The sequence below is a fragment of the Rattus norvegicus genome, chromosome 11 (genome assembly GCF_021556685.1).
Source record: "Rattus norvegicus strain SHRSP/BbbUtx chromosome 11, alternate assembly SHRSP_T2T, whole genome shotgun sequence".
Lineage (NCBI taxonomy): Eukaryota > Metazoa > Chordata > Mammalia > Rodentia > Muridae > Rattus > Rattus norvegicus.
Window position 1 is genome coordinate 14,739,863 of NC_141544.1, and position 9,512 is coordinate 14,749,374.

The window sequence follows — 9,512 nt, forward strand, 5'->3', positions numbered from 1 at the left end:
TTTGTTTTCATGCCTTCAAGTGTGCTGTAATTAAAAAAACATTTCATGCCTTCAAGTGTGCTGTCAAGCTGCTATTGTATGCTTTTTCCATTTTCCTTTTGGAGGTACTCAGAGTTATGCATTTTCCTCTTAGCACTGCTTTCATTGTGTCCCATAAGTTTCGGTATGTTGTGCCTTCACTTTCATTAAATTCTAAATAGTCTTTAATTTCTTTCTTTATTTCTTCCTTAACCAAGTTATCATTGAGTAGAGTGTTGTTCAACTTCCATGTGTATGTAGGCTTTCTGTCATTTTTGTTGTTAGTGAAGACCCACCTTAGTCTGTGGTGATTTGATAGTATTCATGGGATTATTTCAATCTTGAATCTGTTGAGGCCTCTTTTGTGATTGATTATATGGTCAATTGTAGAGAAATGTGCTACCGAGAAAAAGATATATTCTTTTGTTTTAGGATGAAATGTTCTATAGACATCTGTTAAAAGAGTTTGGTTCATAATTTCTGTTAGTTCTATTGTGTCTCTGTTTAGTTTCTGTTTCCATGATCTGTCCATTGCTGAGAATGGGGTGTTCAAGTCTCCCACAGTTCTTGTGTGAGGTGCAATGTGTCCTTTAATCTTTAGTAAAGTTTCTTTTATGAATGTGAGTCCTCTTGCATTTGGAGCATAGATGCTCAGATTTGATAGTTTATCTTGGTAGATTTTTCTTTTGATGTGTATGAAGTATCTCGTACTGATTTCTTCACTTGAACATTTTCTTCAGTTTCCTCTTCATCAAAATCATCATCATTTTCATCTTCCTCATCATCTTGATCAAGTTTTACTTTTTTATATGGAAACTTGTTACCACCTGCAGTAGCAGATCTCTTTCCAGACACGCCTAAGAGTTTTACATCCTTCTCATCTTCATCTTCTGAGTCTGCATCTTCCTCTACAGCTTCTAGGTTCTGTCCACTATTGTGCACAGGCCCTGAACAAAACATCAAACTTAAGACCATAGGTGGTGTAATTTTGAGGCTCCTAAGGGATACTGTTGGCTTTACAGACATTTTCAAAGTTGCCAATTTTACTTTAATTGGATCGGCTTCATAGTTCTTTGCTTCTGCCTCTAGGATGTGCAATTCATCTACACCCCCTGCCCCTACGCTGACAGTTCTTAATGATAATTGGTGCTCACCTTCATCATTATCCACTTTAAATTGATAGTCTTTGTCAGCCTTTAGTTCACAACTGAAAAGTTAGTTCTGAAGCCTAAGAACGCTCATGTCCATGTCTATCAAGTCTTCCATGAAATGGAGGCACATGCTTAGGTGTGGGAGAAGCTGGACGGAAAACAACTGCCTACTCTTCCATAGAATAGACAAACAGGACAGAATCATGCCTTGCTGTCTTATTCTTAACTGCACCTGTTAACTACATCTGTTTGCCTTATCAAAACACAGGCTCATCATAGATTCAGAACTATGAAGTGGGATATCCATTATTTGACTGACGGGGTTGTAAAGTTATACTTCAATAGGACTTTGTACAGTGAGGAATGGTGAATTAAGTCATCTTTGCAATCAATCTGCCACAGTATTTTTCTGCACTCTACACATACAACTCAAACATATTTTAGAATAAATTAAGTGGCTCTTAAAACAGATGAGACATATCTGAATTTCAAAATGTCATTAAAACAGATTATTTCTATAATATGTGTGGATAGGATGTCAGAACACTGACATCTTGGGTTAAGGTAATAATTAGGCAGTCTTGTGATATGTTAAATGGACATATTCAAACATGCTTATTTATAAAAGAGTGTCAATTTAAAGAGACAGTTCTGGTGGCAGCACATAAGGCTTTTTTCTCAGCTCTGTTCAGTTTAATATTTAGCACCATTTATCAATGACTTGTATGAAAACATGGTTACTCAAATAAATGGTGACATGAAGCTGGAGGGAACGGATAGTATTTTGGGTGATAGTATGATCATTTTTTAAAAACCTTCTCAGCCAGATGAAAAAATACTAAGTCAAATAAGTTAATTTAATATAAATGGACATAAAACACAAGGACAAAATAAAAATCCTAAATGTTAGAGCTTACTGGTACAATATTTGCCTAGAATTTATAAAGTTCTGAATTTGAATTTTAGCACTGGATAAAAAATCCCAAATGTCTGGCTATTGGCATGTTTAGATGGGTGAACACTGTAGTGGAGAAAAATGTACACAGTTTGCATACTGTCACTGGTAAGTGTAGGTCACACTGTATAAGATGGAGAGTCTTCTACAATAATGCATTTTTGTACTTTTGTGTTCATTTATGGAACCACACTATATTAAAGTGATTATTAAAAACAGTGGTATATATAGTGTGATTTTGTTACTTGATTTTCAGTTAGTTCCCCAGTGCCATTTGAAGTTCAGTTTCTTGGGTAAGTAAATTCTCACCAATCAGGAGGAGTGAATTACAAATAGGTAATATTGTGTGTCAAATAGTGTCCCCGCCAGCGGGGACCCAGTTATTCAGGGTCCCGAAGAGGCTTTCTACCTGTGGGCCAAAATGGGGGTGAAGAGAAGGAGACCAAGCAAAAGTTCTGTTGTCAAGGTCTCATTTATTGAGAAAAATGTACAGCATTTAAAGCTCTGAGGCAGGAATAGAAGCAGGAACTGAAGCTTAGGGTGGGGGAGTTTGGGAAATGCCCAAGGATATAAGGTGAATCACTACACTGCAAGATATCCTCCTATATCAAAGAGGCAACAGTCTTCCGGGGACCTGTTCTTTGAAAAAATCGAAACCTTCTTAGGAATCCGCTCAGGGACATCCGGTGTTTTGCTCAGGCTGAAACATCCTGTCATTGCTCCCAGGGTCTTCCTGGGAGAGGCTCTTAGTTCAACAATCTCAAGTCTGTATGGCAGTCATTTCAAGGTTAAACCTCTGTGGCCATGCAGCCCAGAGTCAAGTAGCCACCTTGAGCTATGCAGTCACAAAGCGGCTAGTCCCAAATCCAATACGGCTCACTACATCTCCCCCGTTATTCTTTTAAAAAGGACCATTAGGTGGAAGTAGTGGTCTGAGAGAGATCAGACATGCCTCACAGAGTGCCCAGCTCGGCCATGGCGTGCCACTCTTGCAGTTAGGACTGCACCCCAATGGCTAGGAATGAACTTATGCTGTAACACACCGTTCTGGGCTATACGTGTGTGTTTATTGGGGGAGAAACTGGGCAGAGGAGCATTTGACCGGCCCGTACATTTAAACGGGGTGTAGCCACTTCTGTCTTAGGATCGACCTCTCGAACCCCAGCCTTATCTGTCATAGGATCACCTTGTCCACCGCAAGGCACCATGTCTTAGATTGGTCAAGGGTTAGAGGAAGTTGCCCGTCACTGAAGAAGCTACATCAGGTCATCTTCTCATTCCTCTCACATGAGCCCAGGGGCAAAGGAGCAGGGGCCAGATGGCAATAATATAAGAGATTGTGGAAATTGAGCCTCTCCCGATAAGTAGTGGGCACCTCATCTGGTTCTCCTCAGCTGCTATGGCCATATCACCAAGGGCCTAGTCAAGCCTCTCCTGTAATAAAATTTAGAATTCCCAATTGTTAGCAACTACTCCAGAAAGTTCACCCACTGTGCTTGCCTAACGAGAGATTGGGGGGAGGGTAACTCTAGACACTGCAGACAATGGCTGCAGCAATAATGGCTGCTACAATAGCAGCGAAAATGCCAAGGTCTTTCCCAGGACAGTTCAGGATCGGTCATTCTTCTCTGGAACAACCAGCAGGCAATGGAACCATGTCTGAGATCTGCAAAACCAGGGCAGAGTTCCCCAGTCCACAGCAGCTTCCAGCAAGCAGCAGTGCACAGAGGGTCGGAGCGCAGGCCGCGGTGGGACAGGACACAATGACTGCAGCAACGCCAGAATTTCTGTGATGACAAAAGATGAGTGGGAATCTTCCATCTTCCTCTAAGGACACAGGAATGACTCCAGGGACCCGAACCAGGAGAGCTGAATCTTCATGCTCCCAGGATCAGCAAGTCTCAGCAACCACCTCTGGCAGCTGGCATACTCTTGTAGCATCCTGTAGAAAAAACACAAACATTCCCTCTTCCCCATATAAAATATCTGAACAGGATCATGCCAATATGTGGATCTTTCTATTTCACCTTGGCAGAAGTATGCCTAGCTGTAGGGTGCCATAAACTCAGAGTGTTCCTTGGCATCCAAATTTTAAAATTGAAATAAAAGGAGCATATTTTAGCATACAGGGATAACCCCCCTTTTTTATTTATTAAAATATTATTAAAATATTATTTATTAAGATAAGTCCTTAAGGATTAAATTGAGGACACTGAGCACTTGTATTTATAAATTGACTTTTATACCAAATTATTGTCTCCAGCATTATTGTTTTGGATATATAAAGAATGAGATTTTTTGACTAACTGTTCCTATGTAAGGCCTATAATCTGCCTGGTATCATTGTCCTCCCTTGCCTGAGCAAGGTGTCCAGGCAATCCAGTTTGAGTTCTTAAATGGCCTATAAAGGAACAGTACTTAGTGTTCTTAATCACTAAGCCATCACTCCAGCCCCTCACCAGCTTTATTTACCTAAACATAAGCATCCAGATTCAGTCGTACTAGAAATCCCTGAGCTAGTAAGGTGAGGATGGGAGTTGAAAGTAAGCAAATGGAGTCTTCCTCTTTTCGTGAGGGTGTGTTATCAACTCCATTATCATTTTCAAAGAGGTGGGTCTATGGTTTTGTTTAGTTGTCTGAGCCAGAGCACTGAAAGGACAGTGAGTTGTCAGACATTCACACTGAAATCATCACTCACTGATTTCAAGTAGAAAACCTGCCTCTAATATAGCATTAAGTAATTGTGTAATTTGAGGGCTAGTAGTATCTAAAAAGGGAAACTTTTTAATCAACTGTAAACCATAAGCCATACATTGGCTATCAGTATATGACTTGAAAGCTTGATTTTTTAATTTTAAAAACAGTGGCTACAGCACATAATTTAATAATCTGTGCTGAAGCAGGGGAAACTGAAGAGAATAAACAAGTGATCCAATCATACATGTAGCCTTTTCATTAGATGAACCACCTATAAATACAGTAAGCTCATTTCCTATGGGTTGCATGCACAAATTTATAGGAAATACAAAAGCATGCAAGGAGTAAAATTACCAACTTTGCCTGAAAAATTTGTATATGTGATAGGCCAAATATCAGTATTTTGTAATAGCCAATTTAATTGCTGTTTGGAATAAGATATGTTTTACCAGGTTCCTTTTTTTTTTAAATACTTTCAAGACTCTAGCCTACAATTCTGTATTAACACAACTGAAGGTTTATCTCCATAAGCCTTGTGTTGCAAGGCAACAGCAGATGCCCTTGCAGCACCTAGCTGGACTCCGCCTTAAGATAGCCCTAAGTAATTCTCAACTCTCCCTTGTGTCTTACTAAGTCTTTAGAATCAGGATTCCAATCTGGAACTATCTGAACCTACACACAAAGGTCATGACTGCCTTTTAGAACTTCTAAACTTATACAGTTTGTGATCCCAGAGGCACAGTCCCAAGAAGTGTTAGGAGTAGTAACATATGCAATGTTACATCATTTGCAATGGAAATCAAGCCTATCCCCACACCTATCCCAAAGGAACCCAGGGCAAACCTGAAATTCTAGTTTCTCGAGCACACTCAAGTGAGCATTATAGATTTCCTGTAACAGCCACTAACAAGCATCCCAAGTGGGATGGTGAGAAAACAAGATAGAGGTCTGCTGAAGAGGGCAAAAGCATTTAGTCACATAGAAAGACAACCAAAAGATTAACAGACAAAAAAAACAAAAGGGCGCACAAAACAAAAAACAAGCAGCGGCCACAAGATTGCCACAAAACTGAGCTGATTCAGATGGGAGCTTCCACGAGCTCAGCAAAGACAGATGAACAGGAGCAGATTCCACATCACTCCTCCTTCCCAACCAGAATCTTCCCATTGTCAAAGTCACAAGTAACACAAAACAAAGACCTAAGACACACAGACAAAGACCACTCTGGAAATACAGACAGCCGGAAAGGCGGGTCTTTTCTCCAATCCATGAGAATGGCCGAATCCTCACCAGCACCCAGACGGGAATCTCCCAGGTGTCCCTGGGGTCCCTTCTTACCTCCTGGGACGTCTCCCAGGGCAGCGCAATTGGTGAGTCCCTGGCACATCTACCACTCACATTTGTGTCTCTCCTGAGACACAATCCTCCCTCTCAGCCTGAGATGGGAGCAGCTGCAAAACCAGAACTCCAGAACTCCAGAACTTGTGAGCAAATACAGACCCAGAGTTTAGCCAGCACAAAACACAAATACACAAAGACACAGACACTACCTCCTGAATCGGAACCGCCTAGGATCCTTTTTCTTACAATAAGACATTTAAACACTTTCCAACCTTATTCCAACTATAGGAATTAATTTCTGCTCCTTCAATAAGAAACCAAGGACAAGTTTCTCACACAAAGACAAAAAAAAATTCAGTTAAAATTATCCATGGACACTTTTCATCAATAAAACAAAAGAACTTGATTAAATCCTTTTTCTTAACTCTTAATCCTCTCTCCCTGAGTGAGCGCTTGATCTCTCCTATGAAACAAGCCTCCTAAATTCATACCTTCCCCATGGCAATTAGACGACAATTATTCGACCGGTCCTTACCTCCCTCTCCAGTGACGCACGAGCTATACGGCCTGAAGAGTCCTCGATTTCCGCTGCAGCTCTCTTATCTCCGTTGTCCTGTAGTCGGCCTTGCTTCGGGGTCCCTGTTCAGGCGCCACTTGTCCCTGCCAGCGGGGACCCAGTTATTCAGGGTCCCGAAGAGGCTTTCTACCTGTGGGCCAAAATGGGGGTGAAGAGAAGGAGACCAAGCAAAAGTTCTGTTGTCGAGGTCTCGTTTATTGAGAGAAATGTACAGCATTTAAAGCTCTGAGGCAGGAATAGAAGCAGGAACTGAAGCTTAGGGTGGGGGAGTTTGGGAAATGCCCAAGGATATAAGGTGAATCACTACACTGCAAGATATCCTCCTATATCAAAGAGGCAACAGTCTTCCGGGGACCTGTTCTTTGAAAAGATCGAAACCTTCTTAGGAATCCGCTCAGGGACATCCGGTGTTTTGCTCAGGCTGAAACATCCTGTCATTGCTCCCAGGGTCTTCCTGGGAGAGGCTCTTAGTTCAACAATCTCAAGTCTGTATGGCAGTCATTTCAAGGTTAAACCTCTGTGGCCATGCAGCCCAGAGTCAAGTAGCCACCTTGAGCTATGCAGTCACAAAGCGGCTAGACCCAAATCCAATACGGCTCACTACAAAATAGCAGACACTGCTCCTGTTGCTAAAGCCTCTGGCTACAATGTAACTTACATAAACATTGTACCTGTATTTTAAGCATGAGAAACTAAATTTTGTTTCATGAACTCATGCAAAAGGTCAGATGAAGTGGCATAGGCCACTAGAATTTATGCGGTTCTGAGTTTGAATTTTAGCAGGGATAGATTGGAAGATTTCTGGGACTCAGTGCCACCTTCCTGACAAAATCAATGAGTTTCAAGTGTACTGAATGAACTGCCTCAAAACTAAAGGTAGATAATGATTGAAGAATGACATCCTATAACTACCTCTAGCCTCTAATGGTATGTACACGTACCACACTAGAAAGGATGGATCACACACATTAACACACATAAATATACACGCAAAGAAGTTAATAACATAGTCATATCTACTCTCAGCCTCTAATGGTATGTACACGTACCACACCAGCAAGGATGGATCACACAGATCACATACATCAATACACATAAATATGTACACAAAGAAGTTAATAACAGTCATATATACTCTCAGAAGTCAAACAGATAAATACTTATTTTTAACAATAAATATAAAGCTTTCAAACCAGTATTACATAACAATTTTAAAATCTTCAGTTTTATTTTATATAAAATGATACAGTGTGGTTTATCATATGCGAAGGAAAACACATAGAACTCATAGTTTTAATTTAATGAAAGAATTGGAGTCTGGCTTCTGCTTAGAATATAGAAAGCCGAATCTAGCATAAGTTCATCAAGATAGTAATAAAGTCTTTTTCCTAACTACATTATTTTGAGGAAGTCATGTTAAAGACTTTCTGACACTTGGGAAATAATAATGTCATTGTAATAGATACATGAATATCAGTACATACAAATGACAGTTTTAACCTGAAGAAATTTCTTTTTCAAGCCCTGAGACCTACAGATTATCTCATACTGAGTATGAACGTGGATACTGGGGAACCGCAGACTCCTGCAAGCAGCAAGGGTCAAGCAATTTTTCAGTATTTCTCAGGCAAAGACACAGGGAAGGACAAGATCTGTCAGGGAACATACATAATAGGAATAGGAAGACAACTGAACCCATCACTTTCAGAGAAGGGTATCTAGGTTCATATCCCCAGCACCCAGTGTAGCATTTGGCCATGATGGTGTGCACCTGTTAAACTGAAAAGGAAGACACTGAGAATACAGGGGCTCAGTCAAGAGCCAACCTTACTGAAATGTGGTTTCCTGAGAGATCCCGTCATGAAAAGTAAAGAGGAAAATGATTGGAGAAGACATCAGTGCTACCAGTGTTGAGCCCTGGTATCTATAGACGTGTGCCCACCCCCACAAAAAAGAAAGAACTAAATCCAAACATGAAGATAACCTTTAAGCCCAGCATGAACATGCAAATATAAGAAATTTCACAGAATCATGGAAATAAACAATCCTGAAATAAAAGAAAGCTCCCCTGCCAAGCCTGAAAGGAACTGACTGAAGAGGAAACCCAAAGTCTAAACAGAAAGGGGCTGCAAAGATGGCTCCGTAGCTCTAGCTCTGTGGGTGTCATCATTTTTGCCTTCTCGGTTCTGGCACTCATAAGCATGTGTCCATGTGTAGACCTGTACTTTTACACACAATAAAAAACAAAATGACACCTAAAACTAGTTTAGTGAGAATGACTTAACTCTTAGGCTAACAACCTAGAAAATGAAATCCAGAACATGAATTATAACATTGTTCATCTTCCATATGCTTTGAAAAGGTTCTCTTTCATTATTAAACACTCATAACCAAAGCACATTCAATTAGAAATTAACTGAGAAGTATTAAAATTTTTCAAATGGCATAAAGTAGCAATTTTCTAAAAACTTGCAACTGAATGAAATGTGAAGCAGATAAGTATTAAAAATAAAACACAAACATGACCCAAAAACCCCAAAAGACTTTTGATCTTTCCATTAGTCTTTCCTTGATGTACAGATATTTACACCCAGCAACTGTGGGAATCATGGAGACTTCAGTGAGTCCCATCATGCATCACAGCTGAAGCCAGACAGGAGAGTGTCATAATGGTCAGACTCAATTACAATCAGCTTCAGTTAAGTGCTGCAATCTGAATAGTTGTTTTTGTTTGATTGTTTGTTCATTTTGTTTTGTTCAAGTTTTGTAGAGG

The 9,512-nt window shown here is 40.3% G+C and overlaps 1 pseudogene; it reads right to left on the reverse strand.

Moving 5' to 3' along the window:
* Nucleotides 1-669: 669 nt before the first annotated feature.
* Npm1-ps21 (nucleophosmin 1, pseudogene 21) lies at nucleotides 670-1,284 on the reverse strand (annotated as a pseudogene).
* Nucleotides 1,285-9,512: the final 8,228 nt, after the last annotated feature.